Here is a 26,301-nt window from a genome sequence, read left to right on the forward strand (position 1 = left end):
GGGAGAGGCCGTTCACATGCTCTGTGTGCGGGAAGGGGTTCACTCAGACATCTACACTGTAATCTATCAAAGGGTCCATATCATGGAGAGGGCGTTCATCTGCTCTCAGTGTGGAAAGGGCTTCACTCGCTCCTCCCACCTGCGGAGCCACCAGCGAGTTCTGGAATTTTTTGAGGATGTAACTCTGAAGATGGACAAGGGAGATCCAGTGGATGTAGTGTACCTGGACTTTCAGAATGCCTTTGATAAAGTCCCACATAGGAGGTTAATGAGCAAAGTTAGGGCGCATGGTATTGGGGGCAAAGTACTGACTTGGATTGAAAATTGGTTGGCTGACAGGAAACAAAGAATAGTGATAAATGACTCCCTTACAGAACGGCAGGCGGTGACCAGTGGGCTACTGCAGGGATCAGTGCTGTGTCCGCAGCTTTTTACAATATATATTAATGATATAGAAGATGGTATTAATAGTCACATTAGCAAATTTGCTGATGATACAAAGCTGGGTGGCAGGGTGAAATGTGAGGAGGATGTTAGGAGATTGCAGGGTGACCTGGACAGGTTAGGTGAGTGGCAGATGCAGTTTAATGTATGGTTATCCACTTTGGTGGCAAGAACAGGAAGGCAGATTACTACCTAAATGGAGTCAAGTTAGGTAAAGGGGCAGTACAAAGAAATCTGGGTGTTCTTGTACACCAGTCAATGAAGGCAAGCATGCAGGTACAGCAGGTAGTGAAGAAAGCTAATAGCATGCTGGCCTTCATAATAAGAGGGATTGAGTATAGAAGCAAAGAGTTTCTTCTGCAGCTGTACAGGGCCCTGGTGAGGCCGCACCTGGAATATTGTGTGCAGTTCTGTTCTCCAAATTTGAGGAAAGACATTCTGCCTATTGAGGGAATGCAGCGTAGGTTCACGAGGTCAATTCTTTGAAGAGCGAGGCTATCTTATGTTGAAAGATTTGAGCGACTGGCCTTGTATACCCTTGAGTTTAGAAGACTGAGAGGAGATCTGATTGAGACGTATAAGATTATTAAAGGATTGGACACTCTGGAGGCAGGAAACATGTTTCCGCTGATGGGTGAGTCCCGAACCAGAGGACGCAGCTTAAAAATAAGGGGTAGGCCATTTAGGACACAGATGAGGAGAAACCTCTTCACCCAGAGAGTGGTGGCTGTGTGGAATGCTGTGCCACAGAAGGCAGTGGAGTCCCAGTCTCTGGATTTGTTTAAGAAAGAGTTGGATAGAGCTCTAAAGAATAGTGGACTCAAGGGTTAAGGAGATAAGGCAGGAACAGAATACTGATTAAGGACGATCATCCATGATCATAACGAATGGTGGTGCAGGCTCGAAGGGCAGAGTGGCCTACTCCTGCACCTATTGTCTATTGAGTTCATGTGCCATTGCAGGGGGATTGAAGGAGCGACGGCCGAGTGCCATTGTCGACTGGACTATCAACCCATTTCCGGGGATTCCCGGAGTTTGAATCCCGCCGAGGCAGATGGTGGGATTGGAATTCGGTCAGAAATTTGGAGTTCTGAATCTAATAAATTTTGGGGGGAGAAACTGCCATCTAATTCCATCATGTCCCTTTTAGGAAAGGAAACTGCCATTGTGGGAAAGGATTCACTCAGTCATCTCAACTGCATCCTTGATCCAGTCTGATCTGCACCTGACTCCAGACCCACAACAGCATGGTTGACTCTTGACTGCCCCCCATGGCAAATGAGTGGGAGTAACTTATATGAATACAGTGTGTGGGTTGAAATTGCTGAGTGAGGCAATACTTCCTTTAGCTTAAGGCTGTACCAAGGATCCAATTATAAAGGGACAACTCAGCGCTGACCAACAGCAAAGGAAGGGGAGTTGGGAGGAGTGTGTGAGCTTTGACCTGTTTAAAAAAAAGCTTCTTTTCATACACTTTTTTTTGCTGGGGAGATCTGAAGCTGTAACAAAGTTGGGTGGCAATAAAGGTTACTTGAACTTAACCCCAGTCTCAGACTGTCAATGAAAGCTATGAGATCCAATAGGTTTTTGTTTTAAAGCTGCTCACTCCTTTCAACCTCTTGCACTAAGTTTCCAATGTCATGTATCAGAAGGAGCAGTGAATGAGTAGCTAATATCGTTAGAAATTGTATTTTTTTTCATCTCTGCAGGTATTGCATCATTTCATCGACATTGTAACGTTTACTGGCAGCATCGGGAGGTGTGGGATGTATTCATGAGAAACAAAGTTAAAAATCATACAACACCAGGTTATAGTCCAACATGTTTATTTGGAAGCACTAACTTTCGGAACACTGCTCCTTCATCAGGTGTTTGTGGAGCAGGATCATAGGATAATTTATAGCAAAAGATCGCGTTTCATGCAACAGAAATGATATAGAACAAACTTAGATTGTTGTGAAGTCTTTCATCTTTTAGAATGGGTTGCAGGTTTTGGTTCATTAATATGTAAATCCCAGAACTTGTTTGAAGACACATTCTCGAGACAACTTAAGGTCTGTATCCCAATCTTGAGTGAGACTGGTTCTATTTCCAAAGTAGGAATTTATAAAATCTCACATGGATTGACTGCCTGCAGATTGTATTTCGCTCAAAAAGCGCACAATGTATCTGCAAATATAATTCTGCAAATTCAAAATCACACAAAAGCCTTATATGTAAGTGTGCATGCATGAGAGTATGTGTGTGTGTTTGTGTGTGCGTGTTTGATAAAGTGTGTGAGTGATAGAGTATCAGCCTGTGAGAGGGTGTATATGTGTGTGTCTGAGAGAGTGATCTGTGTGAATGTGAGCGAGTGTGAGAGTGTATGCTTTTTATGGGTGTGAGAGAGCGTGACAGTGAAGTGGGGTTACCTGTCATGTGACATGAACCCAAGGTCCTGGTTGAGGCCATCCTCATGTGTTCTGAACTTGGCTACCAGCCACTGCTGGTAGCCAAGTTCAGAACACATGAGGATGGCCACATGAGGAGGGCCACTAAAACTGAATAAGCAGTTACATTGCACACATTGGAGAGGGCAGGCTGGGATTTGTCTTTCGATTTGCAGAAGGTGGGAGGTTCTGGCTGCTGGAAACTAGGGAAAACACATGCTGGAGGACCTTCGGCTCAAAGAGATGCAACTGGAAGCCAGGCTGCAGACACTTTGGGGGAATCATCAAACCCCCTACACTGTGGAAACAGGCCCTTTGGCCCAACAATCCACACTGACCCCCGTTAGAGCATCCCACCCAATAACCTCCACAGCTAATCCCTGAATTTAGAACGCCCAATCCACTCTAAGCTGCACATCTTGGGACCTTGGGAGGAAACCAGAGCACCCAGAGATGGGAGGGGGGAGTGTAGAAAAGTGCAAACTCTACACAATCACCCTGTAGGTTGGATCGAACTCAAGTCCCTGGCACTGTGAGGCTGCCGCGCCGCCCACAGTTGGATTGAAGGAATCGATTGACTTCATTCCAGGATTGAAGGAATCGATTGGCTTCATGCCAGTCCTGGTGACACTCCAGCCCGTTTGGGGAATTGAATTTGCTTCCATAGAGTTTCCACGGTGCAGGGATCATTGCGTCTCAGCAGCTTCAGCGATCCAAAGAAGGGCTCGTCTTCAGCGATAACACTCGTCCACATTTCGCTGCAGAGTTAAAGTTCTCTGCACAATCAGAACCCTGGAAAATCCCACGCAGGCTGCGTGTAATCACGGGGCTTCTCAAGTCACGTTGATGTTTGAAATAACTTCCCCTCCTGGATTCAAACGCTGCTGATATTCAGGACCAGAGTAAATTTCTTGTGCACGCCTGAACAGCAAATCCTCCTCTGCTAATACCTTGAGAAAACAGATCATTGCTGTTAGTGCAGAGCAGGAAATAGGATAAGAGAATTTTAGCTTGTACCGAACAGCCTTCCCTATCTCCTACCCGAAATCTCTGTCTCCCATTTCCTCCACCTTTCAATGGATTCCAACTCGAATTCATCCTTCCATCCTCCTGTTTTTGCCCAGCTCCCCTCACCGGAAAGCGCTGACTCTCGGTTCAATTTCTTAGTCACTTCTTGCCATTCCCAGTACATTGCCCACATCTTTATTTAGTTTTTAAAACAGAAAGGCAGTGATTTGCTAATGCAAAGATCTGAGTGTAATTGCGCTCACGCGCCAGATTATCTCTCGCGTCATTCACAAAAATCTGCACTGCACATGTGCAAAGAAGGGGATGCTGGGAGTGGGTGGGACGCATTCACCAACTCCCCATCCAATCAAGACCCAATAATGCCACAGGGCCCCCTGTCTATTCTCTCTCGCTATCCCGAGCTTCCCCCTCTCACACACATGCCATCCTCTCCGTCCATTCAATCTCCATACCCTCTTCCCCCTGTCTAATCCAGTCTCTAGTCCACCCTCTGCCTTCCCCCATCCAGTCCCTCTCCCCACACTCATTCTCTCTCCTCCCACTCTCTCCTCCCCTCCATTCTCTCTCTTCCCCCACCCTCTGCTCTCCATCCATTCCCTCTCTCTCTCCCCCACCCTGTCCTCACATTCATTGTTGCTCTCTTTCTCCTCCACACTCTGCCCCCTTCCATTCTCTCCCGACCCACTGCCCCACGTCCATTCTCTCTCCCCACACTCTGCACCCCCATTCTCTCTCTCTCTGACAAACGCTCTGCCCGCACCCTGTGCACCCCCAGTGTTTCTCTAACTCCAATGCTCTGTCCCCGTGTCCATTTCTCTCTCTCTCTTCTCCCTAGCCTCTGTTTCCCGTCCAATTTCTCTATCTGCACCCCCATCCTCATCCTTTCTTGTGCCTCGAGCCCTCTTTGATCACTGTATCAGCCCTTCTAAGGATAGAAAGAGCGCGGATGGTAATGACTCTACTTGGGAGATGGGCGGGTGTGGTGTGAGAAATGGCTGATCTTTAACATTGAGAAGCGCTAAAATAATATTTTCAAAAACATCAGTAAAGTTTGAAAGCAAATTCAATTATTTTTTTAAAAAGCTGCATTTTTTAAAACTTGCATTGAAATCTGTGCAATTAGGCCACAGTTGAGGATAGGCTTTCAGGATGGAATGGCCAATTCCTCGTCATGTGAAGTTGGTTCAGATTAATTAGAAATAGAGTCATAGAGTTGCAGAGCAGGGAAACAAACCTTTCGGTGCATGCCAACCACATATTCTAAATTAATCTGGTGATCCATTTGCCACCATTTGGCCTATATCTCTCTCAACCCTTCCTATTCATATACCCATCCAGATGCCTTTTAAATGTTGTAATTGTTCCAGCCTCGACCACTGTCTCTGGCAGCTCATTCCATGCATATACCACTCTCTGCATGAAAATGTTACCAGTTCAGTCCCATTTAAACCTTTCCCCTCTCACCCTAAACCTATGCCCCTCCAGTTTTGGCTTTCCTCTACCCTGGGGAAAAGACATTCAAAAATTGAGCAGCCAGACAAAATGCAAAAGGAATAAACTGTTGAGCCCCAGGAAAACAAACAAGTCTGGCTCCAGCCTTTTTCCCTCTCCGATTGGCAGTTGGACCAGCATCTTCACTGGGCATACTGCGCATGCTTCTCGATGTCAGGAAGCATTGCGCATGTACGCTGGTGTCAGCAAAATACTATGCATGCTCTTTGCTGTCAGCAGAAACGGCACGCAACATTCCAATGGGAAGCTCTGAAGGACCGGAAGGAGTGTGGTCCTCCTGCCATTGAGAGCCTCGCCGCTCCTCTCTCGATGCATGAAGATTGAACTTCATCCCAGACTGCAACTTCTTTCCTCTGTCCAACATCTGTGAGTACAACATACTCTTCTCACCCCCTTTTCCATTTTATTTTTTCACTCTGGTGTTCAGTTCTTGACTTGCAGCAAAGTTGGCTCAGGTATGTGTCTTAATTGGCAAACACATGGTAAATGTAGTAACGCAGTGTGAAATTATAGCCTTTCCTATGAAATAATAACAGAAAGGAGGTACATTGTTTAAATGGTGGTATATTGGGATGTGGAGTAAGTGAGGACTGCAGATACAGGAAATCAGAGTCGAAAATTGTGGCGATGGAAAAGCACAGCTGGTCAGATAGCATCCGAGGTGCAGAACAGTCAACGTTTTGGGCAAAAGCCCTTCATCAGGAATGATGTGTGGATGTACAAATGTGCCTCAGCGACCTTCTGTCAGGCTTTCTACTCCAGTCAATGCCAGTTGTCACATCGGTGCAGCAAGCAATCAGCAAGGCAAGTGGTATATTAGCAAGAGGAATTGAGTTCAAAGTGGGGATGCCTTTCTGTCGTTAGGGAGATATTGAATATATTCAAAGCTGAGTTCATCTGATTTTTGAATGTCAAAAATAGTTATGGGAGAAGGCAAGAAATTTTTTAAAAATATATTTTTATTAGAAACTTTTTCAAATCTCTCACAACACCTCAAAACAAAAAAGAACAATACCAAAATACAGAAAAATAGCTACAACAATGTCATATTATGACACTATTAATAATGAGCTACCTAATATTCTACTAGAACAAACTTAGCTTAAACTAAACTACAATCAAATTGAATAAAAATAAAATTAAACATAATTTAAGTTAATTTGAATTCGATCACATTACTTTATTCTATTTCACTCACCACACCTCCATTAAGGCTCCCATCCATGGGAGCACCAGTTATTGCACCCGTATTCTTTTCACCCAGCCTTGCCCTCCCAGGGCCCCATGAGCGCACAGACTGATTCCCACAGTTATACCACAGCTCTAATTAATATTGCTGATCAGTCTGCATCAATATAATTTAGAAAGGGCTGCCATGTCTTGTAAAACTACTGTTTTGTGGTGCACCATATTTGTGAGGTCATCTTGGGGGGGATGCTCCATCACCAGCATATGCCACCCCATAAGCCCTGGGGAGTTTTCCAACGTCCAATTAATTAAAATGTTCTTCCTTGCACAGTGCATAAGAATGTTACAGTCTGTTCCTGTGTTCTCCGAGAGAAAGCAAATTTGGCAACCCCAGAAGAAGAAGTACCGGATTCACTTTGACTTTAATCCCCCAGGATGTCCTTCAACTCCCTTACTATAGCACTCCAGTATCTCTGGACCTTACAGCATGACCAATACCAGTGTGTGTGTGCCTATACTAATTTTACATTTGGGACTCCCTGGTGATGTGCCTATCTTGAAATTAGCTAGCCTCTCTGGCACCACATAAGCCCTATGTAAAATCTTCAATTGCATGCCCTGTGCTTTGTTACATATTGAAATTTTCCTTACATTTTCGCATATATCTTGCCATACTTCTAATGAAATATCCTATCCTAGCTCCCGATTCCACATCCTAGAGAGTCCCTCCACATCCCCGAAGGTAAGTCCCTTCTGTAAATGATACAACGTACTAACTGAAAGAGCACCTGTACACCAGAGTACTCTTTATTCCACATTTTACCTGTAATGCTGAGCCAGGAGCGTGGTATTCCTCTGTTGGCTGAAAGTACCGGAAAAGGTCCCTATTAGACAATGCATATTTCTGAATTAGCTGGCTAAATGACATCAAGACCTTACCCTTGAGTAAATCTCCCAGACAGAAGATTCCTTTATTCTCCCATGACTTAAAGCCGGAGTCCATTGCCCAAGGTTTAAATCCTTGAACTACCACCAGTGGGGTAATCAGTGAGGTCTTCAGACAATTGCCCCTGTCTTGCCTCATTATCCTTCAGGCTTTCACTGGATTTAGAATGATTGTACTCTTGCACTGCTCAGTCTCGGATTTCATCTTATCAATGAATAATAAATTAACTAGGGGACATCTCGACTGCAATGCTTCAACGTCAAGCAAAATCTACCCGAGTCCCCTCGTGCCCAGTCACACACACGTGCTAAGAAAGCGCTTATTTGATATCTCTTCAAGTCCAAAAGGTCCACTCCTCCTCACCCTGTGAGAGCTGCAATTTGGTAAACTTAATTAGGGGGCATCTGCGACACCAAATAAAAGAACCTAGCCAACCATTGAGCCTCAGTAATACGCATCTGGGTAGCAACAACAGGAGTATTCTCAAGGGGTACAAAAGGCGAGGAAGAACATTCATTTTAATCAGAACTATTCGGCCTAACCATGATAACGGTAATCCGTCCCACCGCTGCAAATCCTGCTTTATCCTCTCCAGTAATTGTACATAGTTAGCTTTATACAGCTGGTTGAAGGCAGGGTTAATAAAAATTCCCAAATACAAAAACCCTTTTGACGACCATCTAAACAGGAACTGCATTCCATCCTTCAGATCAGGCACCTCCACTAATTCTTCCCCTCCCCCATCGGCATAGCTTCTGATTTTGTAAATTTGATCTTGCAGCCCGAAAAACTGCCAAATAAATTAATTGTTTGAATCAATCGAGGAACGGACTCCTCCAGATTGGCCAAGAACAAAAGGACATCATCAGCATATAGGGTAATCTTATGTTCCCTCATTCCCACTCCTGGCGCCACTATTTCAGAATCCCTCCTGATAGCCTCAGCTAATGGCTCAATTGCCAAGGTAAATAGTAGCGGTGAAAGAGGACACCCTTGGCGACTACCTCTCCCAGGTTTTAATTTATCTGACTTATTGCCGTTTGTGATGACTACTGCCTTCGGATCATTATACAGCACCACCACCCATCTCGCAAAGGTTGTCCCCAGACCAAAGTGCTTGAGGACCCCAAACAGGTATAGCCATTCTATCTGGTCAAATTCCTTTTCTGCATCTAGGGAGGCCACTGAACCCAGGATCAACCTTTGCTGGCATACCTGCACCATGTTCAGTACCCTCCTGATATTGTTGGAGGAACTACGGCCCTTAACAAAACCCATCTAATCTTCTTTCACAATACAGAACAACACCTTTTCCAACCTCAGGGCCAGCGTCTTGGGTAGAATTTTAAATTCTACATTCAAAAGTGAAATGGGTCTGTATGAAGCACATTCTTCGGGCTCTTTCTCCTTCTTTAAAATGAGGGAGATATTAGCCTCCCTAAGAGAGGGCGGAAGATAATCCTGTGCATATGAATAGCTATACATCCTCAGAGGTGGCTCCACCAACACATTTATGAATTCCTTAAAGAATTCACTTGGGAATCCATCTGACCCCAGTGTTTGCCTCACCAACACATTTATTAATTCCTTATAGAATTAACTTGGGAATCCATCTGACCCCAGTGTTGCAACCTTGGAGATGCTTTATTGCTTCCTGCACCTCCTGTATTGTCATAGGCCCATTCAACAGGAAACCTGTTCCGCGTTTATACTAGGGAGGTGCAGGATCTCAAAGAAGGCCTGCATTCTCGCTGCACTGTGTTCATCTCCCTCTGACTGATATAACTCTGCAAAGTATTCACTAAATCTAACATTAATCTTCGTTAACTCACGGGTAACTGTGCCAACCTTCTATCTAACAGACATAATAGATTGGGAAGCATTTTTCTTTCTAAGCCAGATATCTACGTGGCTTATCTCCAAATTCAAACAATCTTTCTTGAGCAAAGCAGACCTTTTTTTCCCAGTGTGTGCAATGAGTTGGGAGCAGCCCGGAGAGCTGCAGCTTGACCAGTGAAGGCCTATTATAATATACTTCCTCAGCTATCTGCAGCTGGGTCTCCAACATCTGTTGTTACTCCTTCCTCTGCATCCTTCTGTCCTTCTAGTCGTTGAATAAAAAATAATCAGGCCTCATAAATATGACTTAGTGGCCACCTCCAGTATTTCCGGATTACTGGCCGTACCCGTGTTGATATCCCAGATGGCTCTGAACTCTTGTGATGTACTCAACAAATTTGCTATCCCTTAACAGGAATGGGTCCATGCACCAGTGCTGTGCATCCATTCCACCATTCTTGATTTTACCATCTAAATACACTGGCACATGGTCCGAGACAGCTATATTGCCAATTTCACAAGCCAATGTTCTGTCCAAGCATCCAATGGCATTAAAAAGTGTCAGTTCCCATGTGGTACTTGTGTGGGTTGGAAGAGAAAGTAAAGTCTCTTCCATTAGGGTAGAGATGCCTCCACACATCCACTAATCCCAACTCCTCACACATGTCCACCAACTGCTTAGATTGCGCAGGTGTACCTGCCTGGCCCCTTGGCACTCTGTCTACCTCGGGATATATTAGGCGATTAAATTCCCCTCCAATGACCATGCGGCGAACCCCAAGACTCATTAATTTAGCAACTGCATCAATTCGAAATTTAGGAAGGTGCACCGGGGGGACAATACACATTCAGGACGCCATACTCTTCTCCATGTATTAGAGCTTTAAGAATGACGGGCAGTCCATGTTTGTCCTTAATTTGCTCAATTACCTGGAAAGGGAGGTTCCTTCTTACCAGTATAGCCACTCCTCTACACTTGGAGCTAAAGGAGGAGAATAATACCCTATCATAACCTCCTTGCTGCAGTTTCACATGTTCCTTATCAGTTATTTGTGTCCCCTGCAGCAGGGCGATGTCCACCTTTTCCTTCCTGAGGCTTGACAGCACCTTCTTTCTTTTTAACGGGGGAATGGCTCCCTTTTACATTCCAGGTGTACCACCCGAACGAATCAGTAGCCATGGTCATCCAGGGCAGCCCGTGGTTTCCCACGAGGAGGAAGCTAATCCGAGGTGCAGTGAGCAACAAAAACATTAACTCTATAAAGTCTAAAAACTGCTCCTATTAAAAACTACGATAAATAAAAATCTAACCACCACATATAACTTAAGCAAACGCTCAAATAACCCCCAAATATGTAGAGATCTCTTACCCCTCCTCCCCAAACCCCACCATTGCCACCATCCTGGCTCCTTTCCACTGAGGCTGTGCCCCAAACGCCAGGCAATTCACAGATTGAAAAAAACAAGTCATTTACATTCTGAGAGTTAACAATGGTTACCCATGTCCCCACACCCCTTTCTCCATACATCTTAAGCACAGGTATAGCCACCCCCAATCCAAAAACAAAAGGACAGCAGTCAAAGAAAAGGCCCACACAAAACGTAACTGACCGATATACTAAATAATTCCATTTTTTTGTCAAGGCAGTATGTATAAAGCCGATAACCACAAAAAAAGGGGCAAAAAAGTAGAATTGTCTGTAATGATGTCCCTCCCGCCTTCACCCCGACTCGATTTCTTCAATTCAGAGAAATCGCAAAGTCCATCGCCTTCTCTGCTGAATCAAAATTATATACCGTCCCTCCATGAGTGAAACGCAATACGGTCAGGGACCTCAAGGCATATTGTACATTCAGATCCTTAAATTTTCTCTTAACTTCATCAAATGCCCTTTTCTTAATCCAGGCTACTGAGAAGTCCTGAAAATATATTATTCTTGAGCCTTTGTGCATTAAAGCCTGTGGATCTCTTCCCAGTCTTCTTGCTGTTTCAATCACTAACTGTTTTTCTTTATAATGCAGGAGGTGCACTAGGACCACGCGGGGCTGCGGGTCCGACCCGGACCTGCGCATTTCGATCCGGTGGGCCCGCTCCACACTCAACAGGCCGGACTCCAACTCCAGCCCCAGGAATCCAATAAGGTCTTCGCCTTCGTCACATTCCGGAAGACCCACAAGCTACAAGATTTTTCTTCTACTTTAGTTTTCCAGGTCGTCCACTTGCTCCTGAAGGACCCGAACCTGGTCTTCCAGCGTTTGGATCCTCCCTCCTGAGACCTCCGCCTCAGTCTCGATGCCACGGTCCTCTCTTCCGCTGCCTATTCTCCTCGGGACAACATTTGAATTTCCTGACCATGCTTTTCCAGCGTGGCAGATAGTGGTTCCACCGCTGCTTCAATCTTTTCTCAGAGTTTGGCAAACTCCGAGAGTAACTGCTGCTGCCCCATTAAACCCAAAGGGACTGTCCTGGGAGTTTGAGCAATGGCTCCATGCACCCCCGATGCAGTAGGGGAGTGCCCTGCCTGCTGCACCCCTGTCGGCCCCTTTCCTTCATTTGCTTTCATTCTGGTCCTAAAGCTGTCAAACCACAATTATAGCAGCTACAGACGTTCAGTAAGTTTATATTAGCATTTTGTTTTCTCCTACGGATGGTTAATGAGGTGGGGGAGGGGTAAAAGTCCACCTTGCCGGGGGTATAGCACAGACCCCAGCACAGCAGACCACTCAAACCACCGCCATCTTGGATTTCCAAGAAAATGGTTTTAAGACCATTACAGAACAGCTACAGGGTCATACAGCACAGAAACAGACCCTTCGCTCCAACTAGTCTATGCTGACTATGTTCTCAAAACCAACTAGTCCCATCTGCCAGTAATTGGCCCATATACCTCTGAACCTTTCCTATTCATGTACTTTTCCAAATGTCTTTTAAACATTGTCACTGTACCTGCATCCACTACTTCCTCTGGACACCCATTCCACACACAAACCACTCTCTGTGAGAAAAAAGTGGAGCTCTTCATGTCTTTTTAAAATCTTTCTCCTCTCCCCTTCAAAATTTGCTGCCTAATCTTGAAAGCCCCACTCTAGGGAAAGGACACCTGCCTTTCACCTCATCTGTACCCTTCATGATATTATAATCCTCTATAAGGTCACCTCTCAATCTCCTCTGCTCCAGTGAAAGAAATCCCTGTCTATCCACCTGGCTGTAGGTATATTCATATTCAGTTATGATGTGTTCAGTTTTGGTGCAGGCTCAAATGGCCAACTCCTGCTCCCAATTCTCTCACTCTGTGTCCAGGACAGCATTGGGAGATTGGGAATGGGGAGGGATAGATATCTTGTTTGTTTTTTTTTAAATGCATTGATTCCCACAAGTAAAAGCAACAGGTACAAGTACAGCACATGCAGTATTCCTCATTGCAGCTTCAAGGTTTTATGTCCTCTTCTTCCGCGTTGGCTCCGGCACATTCGGCTTCCTCCCCCCCACCCCCCCCCCCCCCCCACCCGCCCCCATCCCTGCCCTGAGCCGTTGATGCTTCCATTGTTTATAAAATCAAGAGAGGCATCGATAGGGTAAATAGACAAGGTCGTTTCTCTGGGAGTGTAGAACCAGAGAGTAATAGGATTAGGGTGAGGTGGCCCGGCGAGGCGGAGTGGGGGGCGGAGTGGGGGGCAAGGGATTTAAAAGGGCAGTTCATGCAGAACATGTCAGGAAAGAGCTGCCAGAGGAAGTAGTAGATGCTGGTATAATTATGACCCATTTAAAAGGCATCTGGATCGGTTTATGAATAGGAAGGGTTTAGAGGGATATGGGCCAAATGCTGGCAAATGAGACCAGATTCAGTGAGGATATCTGGTCAGCATAGACCAGTGGACCAAAGGACCTGTTTCTGTGCTGTATATCTAGATGACTCTGGTTTGCCACGCCAGTCTGTTCAATTTCTCTCTGGTGTCATAGCCTTGATGTCTCACTCCATATCTCCCACACCCCTGTGCGGGCTCGTTAACTATTTTGTGTCTGATTGGTTGTCAAGAAGCTGCATTGTAAATTCATCCTGAATTTAAATACTATATTTTGCTTCCAAAAATCAGACCTGCTCTCTCTCAAAAGTATCCCAATGTCGTGGAAGATATTAATTTTCAGGTGCAGGTATCCAAAATTCAGAGAGATGTCAGTTGTGACTGTTTTGCTCTTCTGTCCCTGTCAGATCCTGAATCAGCACTTTCAGGAGAATTAGAATGGAGTGAGGACAGAGGGAGGGAGCGAGAGAGAGAGAGAGAGTGGAATGGTGCTTTCAGTTTTGTGGAATAACAAAAGAAAAGAATGTTCTGCTGAAAGTAGAATTGCTTGTTCTGAATTTCTACCCTGGACTGACAGTGATGACTTTTGTAATCTCTTTTCAGAGTATTTGATTTGAAGATGAAGTTTCAAAATCAACAGATGAAAGGCTTATGCCTGAACCATTGACTCTCCTGCTCCTCGGATGCTGCCTGACCCGCAGTTTTTGACTCTGATTCTCCAGCATTTGTGAGTCACTCAATCCATCAGGACTGTAACAATTTTCAACTGTGATCCAATTGGTTCCTGTTTCAGTAAGTTTTCAGCATCAGTGGGACTGGAAGAGAGACCCGACTGTTGCAGCAACGCACTGAGTGTGGAGCCTGAAACAATTATCTGGCCTGGAAAGAGGAATTCAAGACAGGGAGGGGACATACACGCGTTTGTGTGCAACTGTAGCTTCGGCCATGGAGAAACCATGGAAGTGTGGCGACTGCGGGAAAGGCTTCCGTGTCCCGTCTGCCCTGGAGACACATCGGCACAGTCACACCAGGGAGAAGCCATTCTCCTGTCCTGAGTGTGGGAAAGCCTTCAGTGATTCCTCTGTCCTGCTGAGGCACCGGCGGGTGCACACAGGGGAGAGGCCCTTCAGCTGCCCTGAGTGCAGGAAGAGCTTCAGCGATTCCTCCGCCCGGCTAAGGCACTTGCGGGTTCACACAGGGGAGTGGCCCTTCAGCTGCCTCAAGTGTGGGAAGGCATTCAACGATTCCTCTGCCCTTAAGAGGCACTAGCGGGTGCAGACAGGGGAGAGTCCCTTCCGCTGCCCCGATTGTGGGAAGGTGTTCACTCGCTCCTCCCACCTCGTGATTCACCGGAGGGTTCACACCGGTGAGAAGCCCTTCCCCTGCCCCAAATGTGGGAAGGCCTTCAGCGATTCCTCTGACCTGCTGGCTCACCAGCGGGTCCACACCGGCGAGAGGCCATTCACCTGCTCTGTCTGCGGGAAGTGCTTTACACGCTCTTCCAACCTGCTGAAGCACCAGCGGGTCCACACTGGGGAAAGGCCCTTCAGCTGCTCTGTGTGTGGGAAGGGCTTTACCCAGGCCTTCCACCTGCTGACACACCGGTGGGTCCACACTGGGGAAAGGCCGTTCACCTGCCTCGAGTGCGAGAAGGGCTTTGCTGTCTCCTCCACTCTACTGACGCACCAGCGGGTCCACACTGGGGAGAGGCCGTTTGCCTGCCCCGAGTGCGGGCAGAGGTTCACAATGTCCTGCAGCTTGAACAAGCACCAGCGGAGGCACCAATGCTCCCAACAATCAGATTCTGCCGGTAACGCTGCTGAGGGTCACCCCCAGGACTGAACCTCCTGCCCTTTCTGACAGTGGGGGTAGTGGGAGAGGTTTTAGGCTTTTTTGTTTTCTACTGGGGGAGTGGGGGGGGGGGAAGGGTGGTGGTGGCTCAGTGGTTAGCACTGCTGCCTCATAGCGCCAGGGACCCAGATTTAATTCCATCCTCCGGGTGACTGTCTGTGTGGCGTTTGCATGTAATTCCCCCCTGTGTCTGAATGGGTTTCCTCTCCGTGTTCCAGTGTCTTCCCAAAGTCCAAACGTGCGCATGTTTGGGCGAATTGGCCAAGCTAAATAGTCCCATAGTGTTCATGAATGTGTAGGTGTGGTGCATTAGGTAGGGGTAAGTGCAGAGTGATAGGGCAGGAGAATGTGTCTGGGTGAGTTACTCTTCAAAGGGTCGCTCTGAACTTGTTGAGCAGAAGGGCCCGTTTCCACACTGTAGTGGCTCTATGTTTCTATGAACGTTGCTTCCAGTGGGCGCTGCTGCTCATTGAGCCCAAGACCCGCACAAACCTACGACCACAAGACCATTGGAGCAGAAGTTAGGATATTTTGACCCATCGAATCTGCTCCACCATTTGTTAGAGACAAAATAAAAAACTGCAGATGCTGGAATCTAAAATAGACAAACAGGAGGCTGGGCACAACAAGGCAGGCAGCACCAGGAGGTGGAGAAGTCAGCATTTCAGGTATTATTCCTCAGGACTGAAGAAGGGTTCTACCCGAAACGTTGACATTTCCATCAGAAATGATTTATCAGGATGTTGTTAGAATTAGAGGGCATAGGTTTAGAGTGAGAGGGGAAAGATTTAAAAGGGACCTAAACGGAAAACTTTTCATGCAGAGTGTGGTGCGTGTATGGAACAAGCTGCCAGAGGAAGTGGAGGAGGCTGGTAGAATTACAGAACTTAAAAGACATTTGGTTGGGGACATGAATAGAAAGGGTTAGAGGGATTTGGGCCAAGTGCTGGAAATGGGACTAGATTAATTTAGAATATCTGGTCAGCATGGACGAGTTGGACTGAAGGATCTGTTTCCGCGCTGTACCTCTCTATGACTCCCGGTCCTGATGTAAGTTTAGAATTGAGTAACTTTGAATGATTCAATCTTGTTGAATTCACCTCCTGGAAGGTTTCAAATGAACCCCTCCAAGCGATATGATTTAACTATACCGAGTTGGATAAAGTATCCCATCAAGTTCAACATGAATGTTCAGTTGAAGAAGTTGAAGTCAGAAGTCACACAACACCAGGTTACAGTCCAACAGGTTTATTTGAAATCCCAAGCTTTTGGAGCATTGCTCCTTCATCAGTGCTGCTCCTTTATCACTTCACCTGATGAAGGAACAGTGCTTCGAAAGCTCATGAGTTCAAATCAATCTATTAGGATTCTCACTGGTGTTGTGTGACTTCTGACCTGTCCACCCCCAGCACCTCCACATCAGAGTTGACGAATGAGATCAGATTTTATTCAGCATGATTTAGTGAGATATTCATCTGGATGTCCTTATACCTGAAACATCGATTCTCCTGCTTCTCGGGTGCTGCCTGACCTGCTGTGCTTTTCCAGCACCACACTCTCAACTCTGATCTCCAGCATTTTCAGTCCTCACTTTTTCCTTGTTCATGTGGAAACTCAGCACTGTCAGAGTTACAAAGAGACGCCAGTCATCGAGTACTATAGCACAGAGACAGGCCCTTCAGCCCAAACCGGTCCATGCTGACCAAAATGTTTGTCAACACTAACCTCATTTCCCTGCACTTGGCCCATATCTTTCTAAAGCTTTCCTATCCATGTATTTGTTGAAACGCCTTTTCAATATTGTTAATGTACCTGCTTCAACCACTTCCACTGGCAGCTGTTTCCCCAGGCGAACTACACTCTGTACATATTTTGCCCCACTTCCTTTCTTCCATCTTTCTCCTCTCACCATAAAAACGCGTCCTTCCTCTTGAAATCCTCCCCGCCGGGAAGAGACAGCTATCATTAAGCCAACTCTACCCCTCATGGTTTGAAAATATTGCCTCTCAACTTCCTCTGCTCCAGTGGAAAAACATCCCAGTCTATCCAGCCTAAATTCTAATTTGATAATAATGACAGTGATGATTTTGGATGTGTGTGTGTCAAGGATCTCTCATTTCTAAGCCAATGCTGTGCCTCTTACGTTCACCTGATCTTAAAACGAATGGCACTCCATTTAAAATGTCCATGTTTTCTGTGTAAAGTCGGTCCTGGTCAGGAAATAGGCAGTGGTGTCTTATATTCCCGTAGACTTCTTGTGACCGGGTTCATATGCTCTGTTTTGAGATGTATGAGTAAATCTTCAGAAGAAAAGATTAATGCAACCTTTAATCATGTCTCATTATTAAAAACACTTTCTCCATTTACAGATGTGATTGAGAAGCTTCTCCCAATGAATTTTTGAATGATAACCGCATTTGTCAGGCTTTTGAAAGTCACTGCAGCTCTGTCACAGCACAGGGGAGGGCTCTTTCAGACACAACGCGTCATGCAGAAAATTCTCCCACATTAGTCGAGCAAAGTAGACGTCTTTTTAAGACATTGTGAAACTTGAAAGGATTCAGAAAAGGTTTGGAAGGATGTTGCCAGGGTTTCAAGGTTTGAGCTACAGGGAGAGGCTGAATACGCTGGTACTATTTTCCCTGAAGCTTTAGAGTCAGCCAGAAACATCTGTTGAATCAGGAAACATCTCTTCCTGCAGCAGCTTCAGACAGACTGCTTGCTAAAACAAAAACCAGGGGAAAAGAATGGGACAACTGCCCTTTCATTGCAGAAGTGTTTTAGAAAAAAAAGTCAAACCCTTTTCCTGGATTGTTGCCTTAGCCAGTATCTATTAACCATTAGCGAAAACCTTAATCCTAGATAAATGGGAAGCCTTTTACAACCCCTCCTGAAAATAAACCAACAACGTAATCTTCTTAAATGAGCAGCATGATCACAACAAAAAAGCACTTGAACTGAAACATTTGTAACAAAAGGCTGTACAGTTAGCAGGACAAGAAAACAGGTTTTCAATTTCACCAATCAATTTAAATCAGCCCCATTGGCTACCAAAAATTTCTTAAATTTAAATCCTAAACTTTTGACAACAGGACCAATCCTATCATAAAGAATTGGCCCTCTCAGTCATTTGTGTATTAGATAAAGCATCATTTAGAAAAACAGAGAAGGACATTCCTGACGGAGGAATCGGAGGAGGCATCCCCGACAGAAAATGGCACAGAATATTCCGGAAGACACATAACCTGGTTGTAATCTGAGAGATTAAATTCTATTTTGTGTTATCTGAGTGGGGCATGTATTGATTGGAACAGCATACCAGAAGAATCTTGATTTATTCCAGAATACTCAGTAGTTAGGACGGATTTATTCAGTTTGTTAGTAGTTTTGATCATTTGTTCACCGTGAGAGTTGGTTAAATAAATTGCTGATTGTCGGTTGTAACTTTTAACACTACAGCAGGTTACACCACTTATCACACTGACTTTACAGATTAAAGCGCAACGTGCTACTCTTTGGACGTTTCAGTTTGAGATCTTGGTGAGTGGGAGGGTGGGTGCAGCCTTCGCTTTGTAACAGTATTGATGACATTCTCTTGAATGCAATGGAGTCAATATTAATCCCAGCCTCTTGGTGTGGTTGTGGGTGAATCGCCTGAATTTGGCTCCTGACTCAGGAACCGCACAGAGAATCAACTGCTGAAACAATGATTTGCACTTTATTGCATGTAGAAACCACAAATCAATCCCCTCAAGTTCATTCAGCTTCACTCCCCAAACTTGGCTATCACCCAGTTGATAGCTGAATTTAACTGGTTTTCCACCGACGGTGCCCATCTCTGGAAGTTCCAGGGGTTTGATGCAGCATTATTCTTCTAAGTACTGCTGCGGCTGCATCATTCTGGAGTTGAATTTTGGTGGTGTTTCCTCAATTTCCAATCTGTGGTGTGACTTTTGTTTTTAAGACTCTAACATCACCTCACATTGCTGGAGACCTCAGGTCTGTAGCTTACCTTCTTTTGCTTGTGGGTTAGCTGTCTGTTTGAAACAGCCTGCCCTGCAATTACCCCCTCTATGTCAGGGCTTTCCTTCTCCAGGCAGAATTAATTGTCCTTTTGTCACACCATTATTAAACAACATTATCTTGCCTGTCCCAAGAAACAACTTATTGTGTTGCCTCCTTCTTCCCATAGATGTTAACTAGCAGAAATTAATCCATTTATCGTATTGAATCTGCTCTGCCATTCAATCATGGCTGATATTTTTCTTAACCCCATTCTCCCTGTAACCTTTGAGCCCCTTAATACTCAAGAATGAGTGAATGGTGGAGCAGACTCAATAGGCTGAATGGCCTAATTTCACTTCCTGTGGTGTCACAGTTTCTCGTCGGCCCTTTCGTTTCTTGGTCCAGAAAGAGTTATTGTTGACTCTTGAAGTTTGGGAAACTCTGGACCTTACAGGTGCACACCACTCTCCACTCTGCCTCCTCCCAGAATAACGATTCCTCCTGAGATTTTGGCAGTTCTTGAGATCCCTGGATATCCCGGAATACAAATCAGTGTGTCTGGAAGTCTATGCTGCTACCCTGGAACAGAAGGATTATGAGGAGAAAATTCAGAAATCCGAAGAGCAAAGAGACTTGGGACTTCTAGCCCAGGATTCTCTCAAGGTAAACTTATAGGCTGAGTCAGTAGTTAGGAAGGCAAATGCAACAATGACATTTATTTTGACAGGACTTGAATATAAAAGCAGGGATGTACTTCTGAGGATCTGTAAGGTTCCAGTCAGGCCACAATTGGAGTACTGTGCACAGTTTTGGGTTCCATATCTCAGGAAGGATGTACTGACCCTGGAACATGTTCAGAGGAGGTTGATGAGAAACGTCCCAGGATTGAAAAGCTTAACATATGAAGAACATTTGAGGACTCTGGGTCTAAACTCAATGAAGTTTAGAAAATGACAAGGGAACTAATTGAAACCTACAGCATACTGAACAGCTTAGACAGAGTGGATGTTGGGAAAATGTTTCCATGGGTAGGAGAAACGAGGACCCGAGGGCTCAGCCTTCAGGTAAAGCGAAGACCTTTTGGAACGGAGAGAAGGAGAAAATCTTCAGACAGAGAGTGGTGTATCTATGGAATTCACTGCCCCAGAAGGCTGTGAAGGCCAGATCGTTGAATACATTTAAGATGGGGATAACTAGGTTCTTGAGTATCAAGAGGATCAAAGGTAACGGAGAGAATGGGGTTGAGAAACTTATCAGCCATGATTGAATGGTGGAGCAGACTCAATGGGCTGAATGGCATAATTTCTGCTCCTATAATCTTATCATATGCTGATGTGTGGAGGGGTGAGAAAGGGGGAAAAGAGATAAAGAGGGGAACACAATTAAAGTGAAGCTGGATAGAGATACATAGGAAATACAAGAATTGTACGATAAATTTCAGACCACATAGAAGCACTGGCATACAGAGGGATCTGGCCATATCGATCTCCAAAAGTGGCAATATAGGCGGGTAACGTGATCAAGAAGGCACACAGCACGTTTGCCTTGAGTGAAAGAGTTGGCGAGTTATGTTACAGCTATTTATTCCGGTCACATTCAGAATATTGCGTGCAGTTCTGGTCCCTACACTACCAGAAGGACATGGATGCTCTGGGAGAGGGTATAGAGAAGGTTCACTAGGACACTGCCTGGTCTGGAGGTCTCATTATGAGAAGAGAATGGGATAAACCTGGATTATTTTCACTGTAAAGATGGGGCAGAGAGATGACCTCAACAAAATGATGAGACACACAGATTGACTGGACGGGGGCGGCGTGGTGGCTCAATCATTAGCATTGATGCCTCACAGCGCCAGGGAAACTGGTTCGATTTCAGTCCCAGGTCACTGTCTGTGTGAAGTTTGCACATTCTCCCTGTGTCGATATGGGTTTCCTCCGGTTTCCTCTCACAATCCAAATGTGTGGGTTAGGGTGGCTATGCTAAATTACCCCAATGCCCAGGGATTGACAGGTTAAGTTGGATTGTCCGTGCTTAAATTGCCCCAGAGTATTCAGGAATGTGAAAGTTAGATACATTAGTCAGGGGTAAATGTCGAGTAATAGGGGTAGGGAAATGGGTCTGTGTGGATTATTCTTTGGATGTTTGGTGTTGGGCCAGATAGTCTGTTAGATAGTCAGAGGCTTCCCCCACCCCACCCCCAGGGTAGAAAACTCAACTACAAGAGGGCACAAGTTCACGAGAGGTGGACAGTCTGGGGGAGAATTGAAAGGGAAGATTTTTCACACAGTTGGATGGTGGATGCCTGGAATGAACTGCCAGTGGACGTCGTGGAAAGAGGCACCTTAGCAACACTTAAGGTGTATCTGGACAGTCACATGAATGGGAGGTGAATACAGGAACAGAAACCATGCATCGGCAATAAATAGCAGGTCTAAGTTAGGATTAAGAATTGGCACAGGCTTGGGCGGGGAGGGCCCAGGGGGTAAAGTGAACTTTCAAAAAGCATGGGATACCTATATGCTGATGAAGGGGTGGGTGGAGGCTCAGGTGGAGCATAAGCACTGATAGTGGCCAATTGGATCGACTGTGCTGGAGACTCAATGGGACAGAGACAAATGTATCTATTTCAGATCCACCTGCACTTCAGCCGTTTCTGTGGACTGTTTCCGGAGGGAAGGTGCAATCCCAGGCTCAGAGAGCATCAGCCCCCACTGGAAGTAAAGTGGGTGAGAGAGCGGCCATTCAGCATAAAGGAACCCCTTACCCCTCCCACTTCACCCACTAAACAGGGTTCAAGGTGTGACTCTCAGCAGGGGTAACAGCGGAGTCCAACCCGAATCCCTGCGCCATCTAACTTGTGAAGTTGCTGGTGTCTCCACAAGTTGCACGACTGGATGAAGCCCTTTCCATACACTGGACAGGTGAACGGCCGCTCCTTGGTGTGGATATGCTGGTGTTTGCGCAGGGTGGAGGAATCACAGAAGTCATTGCTCCACACGGGACAGGTGAACGGCTTCTCCTCAGTGTGGACGCGGAAGCTGAGCATCAGGTGATACGGCTGGGTGTAGCCCTTCCCGTACACAGAGCAGGAAAATGGTTTCTCCCCGGTGTGCATCCGCTGGTGCGGCAGTAGGGGGTGTGACTGAGTGAAGCCCTGCCCACACACGGGGCAGATGAACGGGTTCTTGCTGGTGTGGACCCACTGGTGGGCCAGGAGGTGGTGTAACTGAGTGAAGCCTTTCCTGCACTGAGTGCTGGTGAACAGCCGCTGCCCGGTGTGCAAACGTCGATGAATCTCCAGTGTAGATGGCGAAGGGAAACCATTCCCATACTCCCCACATTTCCACGGTTTCTCCATGGTGCAGGTGTCCTCGTCTGTCTCAGACCAAAACAATCAGTTGAAAGCTCACTCACGCTTACAGCATGTGTGTGGTGTTACTGATGAACCCTCTGATAATTGGAACACTCTCATTCAGTCTGTAAAGCTTGTTCCAGTCACTACTCTGGTGTGTGGGTCTGTGAGACTCTGAGAGTTTCCAGTCACACTGACGTTTAAAGCCTAACTAAGTAGACAGACCTTCTCCCCTTTGTTTTCAAGGCCATCAATATCCACGTCCTCGTGAATCAAGTGACAATCAGGACCCCCGCCCACCTTCCGAGGACCCCTTCGCCCACCTCCAACACACTGCATCCACCTGGAAAACCCCGCGCTGGCCCATTACCTGCCCTCGACCTCTTCATTTCCAACTGCCGCCGGGACATTAACCGCCTCAACCTGTCGACCCCCCTCCCCCACTCCAACCTCTCACCCTCACAACGCGCAGCCCTCCAATCCCTCTGCTCCAATCCTGACCTCACCATCAAGCCAGCGGACAACGGGGGCGCAGTGGTAGTCTCGCGCACTGACCTCTACATCGCTGAAGCCAAACGCCAACTCGAGGACACCTCTTCCTACGGCCCCTTGACCATGACCCCACCCCCCATCACCAAACCATCATCTCCCAGACCATACAGAACCTCATCACCTCAGGAGATCTCCCACCCACAGCTTCCAATCTCATAGTCCGGGAACCCCGCACTGCCCGGTTCTACCTCCTTCCCAAGATCCACAAGCCTGACCACCCTGGCCGACCCATTGTCTCAGCATGCTCCTGCCCCACTGAACTCATCTCTAACTACCTCGACACTGTCCTATCCCCCCTAGTCCAGGAACTCCCCACATACGTTTGAGACACGACCCACGCCCTCCACCTCCTCCAAGACTTCCGTTTCCCCGGCCCCCAACGCCTCATCTTCACCATGGATATCCAATCCCTCTACACCTCCATCCGCCATGACCAGGGCCTCCAAGCCCTCAGTTTTTTCCTCTCCAGACGTTCCCAACAGTACCCCTCCACCGACACTCTCATTCGGTTGGCCGAACTGGTCCTCACCCTTAACAATTTCTCCTTTGAATCCTCCCACTTCCTCCAGACCAAAGGGGTAGCCATGGGCACACGTATGGGCCCCAGCTATGCCTGTCTATTTGTTGGCTACGTAGAGCAGTTGATCTTCCGTAATTACACCGGCACCACTCCCCACCTCTTCCTCCGCTACATTGATGACTGCATTGGCGCCACCTCGTGCTCCCGCGAGGAGTTTGAGCAATTCATCAACTTCACCAACACATTCCACCCTGACCTTAAATTTACCTGGGCCATCTCTGACACCTCCCTCCCCTTCCTGGACCTCTCCATCTCCATCAGTGACGACCGACTTGACACTGACATCTTCTACAAACCCACCGACTCCCACAGCTACCTGGATTACACCTCTTCCCACCCTACCTCTTGCAAAAATGCCATCCCGTATTCCCAATTCCTCCGCCTCCGCCGTATCTGCTCCCAGGAGGAGCGGTTCCACCATAGAACACACCAGATGGCCTCCTTCTTTAGAGACCGCAATTTCCCTTCCCACGTGGTTAAAGATGCCCTCCAACGCATCTCATCCACATCCCGCACCTCCGCCCTCAGACCCAACCCCTCCAACCGCAACAACGACAGAACGCCCCTGGTGCTCACCTTCCATCCTACTAACCTTCGCATAAACCAAATCATCCGCCGACATTTCCGCCACCTCCAAACAGACCCCACCACCAGGGATATATTTCCCTCCCCACCCCTCTCCGCCTTCCGCAAAGACCGTTCCCTCCGTGACTACCTGGTCAGGTCCACGCCCCCCTACGACCCACCCTCCCATCCTGGCACTTTCCCCTGCCACCGCAGGAACTGTAAAACCTGCGCCCACACCTCCTCCCTCACCTCTATCCAAGGCCCCAAAGGAGCTTTCCACATCCATCAAAGTTTTACCTGCACATCCACTAATATCATCTATTGTATCCGTTGCTCCCGATGCGGTCTCCTCTACATTGGGGAGACTGGGCGCCTCCTAGCAGAGCGCTTCAGGGAACATCTCCGAGACACCCGCACCAATCAACCAAATCGCCCAGTGGCTCAACATTTCAACTCCCCCTCCCACTCTGCCGAGGATATGGAGGTGCTGGGCCTCCTCCACCGCCGCTCCCTCACCACCAGACGCCTGGAGGAAGAACGCCTCATCTTCTGCCTCGGAACACTTCAACCCCAGGGCATCAATGTGGACTTCAACAGTTTCCTCATTTCCCCTTCCCCCACCTCATCCTAGTTTCAAACTTGCAGCTCCGCACTGTCCCCTTGACCTGTCCGGACTTGTCCGACCTGCCCAGCTCCTTTTCCACCTATCCACTCCACCCTCTCCTCCCTGACCTATCACCTTCATCTCCTTCCCCACTGACCTATTGTACTCTCTGCCACTCTCTCCCCACCCCCACCCTCCTCTATCTTATCTCTCCACGCTTCAGGCTCTCTGCCTTTATTCCTGATGAAGGGCTTTTGCCCGAAACGTCGATTTTGCCTGTCCTCGGATGCTGCCTGAATTGCTGTGCTCTTCCAGCACCACTGATCTAGAAACTCGTGAATCAAGTGACTGTCAGACTTTGATGTGATGTTTGGTCTGAGATTTCTACCGCCAAATTCTTCTCTTGTAATATTCCAGTGAAGTGATTGCAAAGGTCATCACAGTCAGTCCATGATAGAAAATCTGAACGTAATTTTAGTTACTGTGGAACATTCTTTCCTCTCAATCCCAAAGATCTTTGTGTCGATCTTTCTGTAACTGTAAACCAACAGGGTTATGGGGCAGACTGCATACCTCCACAAAGAGTTCACATGGACTCAAGTTGCTGACTGGACCTCTTTAGTGCAGTATTGACACTCTAACTGAAGATCTACAATATGCTGCAGTACGATATTACAAGCCCAGGAACAACTGCAAATCAGACAAGGCATTTTATGCGTATGTGAGAAACCTGAGAATGACGAGAACGAGGGTAGGTCCGATCAAGGACAGTAGTGGGAGACTGTGTATTGAGTCGGAAGAGATAGGAGAGGTCTTGAACAAGTACTTCTCTTCAGTATTTACGAACGAGAGGGACCGTATTGTAGAAGAGGAGAGTGTGAAATGGACTGGTAAGCTAGATGAGATACCTGTTAGGAAGGAAGATGTGTTCGACATTTTGAACAACTTGAGGATAGACAAGTCCCCCGGGCCTGACGGGATATATCCTAGGATTATGTGGGAAGCAAGAGAGGAAATTGCAGTACCGTTGGCAATGATCTTCTCGTCTTCACTGGCAACGAGGGTGGTACCAGGGGACTGGAGAGTAGCGAATGTTGTGCCCCTGTTCAAAAAAGGGAAAAGGGATAACCCCGGGAATTACAGGCCTGTTAGTCTTACTTCTGTGGTAGGCAAAGTAATGGAAAGGGTACTGAAGGATAGGATTTATGAGTATCTGGAAAGACACTGCTTGATTAGGGACAGCCAGCACGGATTTGTGAAGGGTAGGTCTTGCCTTACAAGTCTTATTGAATTCTTCGAGGAGGTGACCAAGCATGTGGATGAGGGTAAAGCAGTGGATGTAGTGTACATGGATTTTAGTAAGGCATTTGATAAGGTTCCCCATGGTAGGCTTATGCGGAAAGTCAGGAGGCATGGGATAGAGGGAAATTTGTCCAATTGGATAGAAAACTGGCTAACCGGTCGAAGGCAGAGAGTGGTGGTAGATGGTAAATATTCAGCCTGGAGCCCAGTTACAAGTGGAGTTCCGCAGGGATCAGTTCTGGGTCCCCTGCTGTTTGTAATTTTTATTAATGACTTAGATGAGGGAGTCGAAGGGTG

General features: G+C 46.8%; 1 pseudogene; it reads left to right on the forward strand.

Moving 5' to 3' along the window:
* Nucleotides 1–14,136: 14,136 nt before the first annotated feature.
* LOC122545987 (uncharacterized) lies at nucleotides 14,137–15,033 on the forward strand (annotated as a pseudogene).
* The last annotated feature ends 11,268 nt before the right edge of the window (nucleotides 15,034–26,301 follow it).

Source organism: Chiloscyllium plagiosum, unplaced genomic scaffold, assembly GCF_037043375.1.
Source record: "Chiloscyllium plagiosum isolate Xiang-an unplaced genomic scaffold, Cpla_swu_hap1 HiC_scaffold_27, whole genome shotgun sequence".
Lineage (NCBI taxonomy): Eukaryota > Metazoa > Chordata > Chondrichthyes > Orectolobiformes > Hemiscylliidae > Chiloscyllium > Chiloscyllium plagiosum.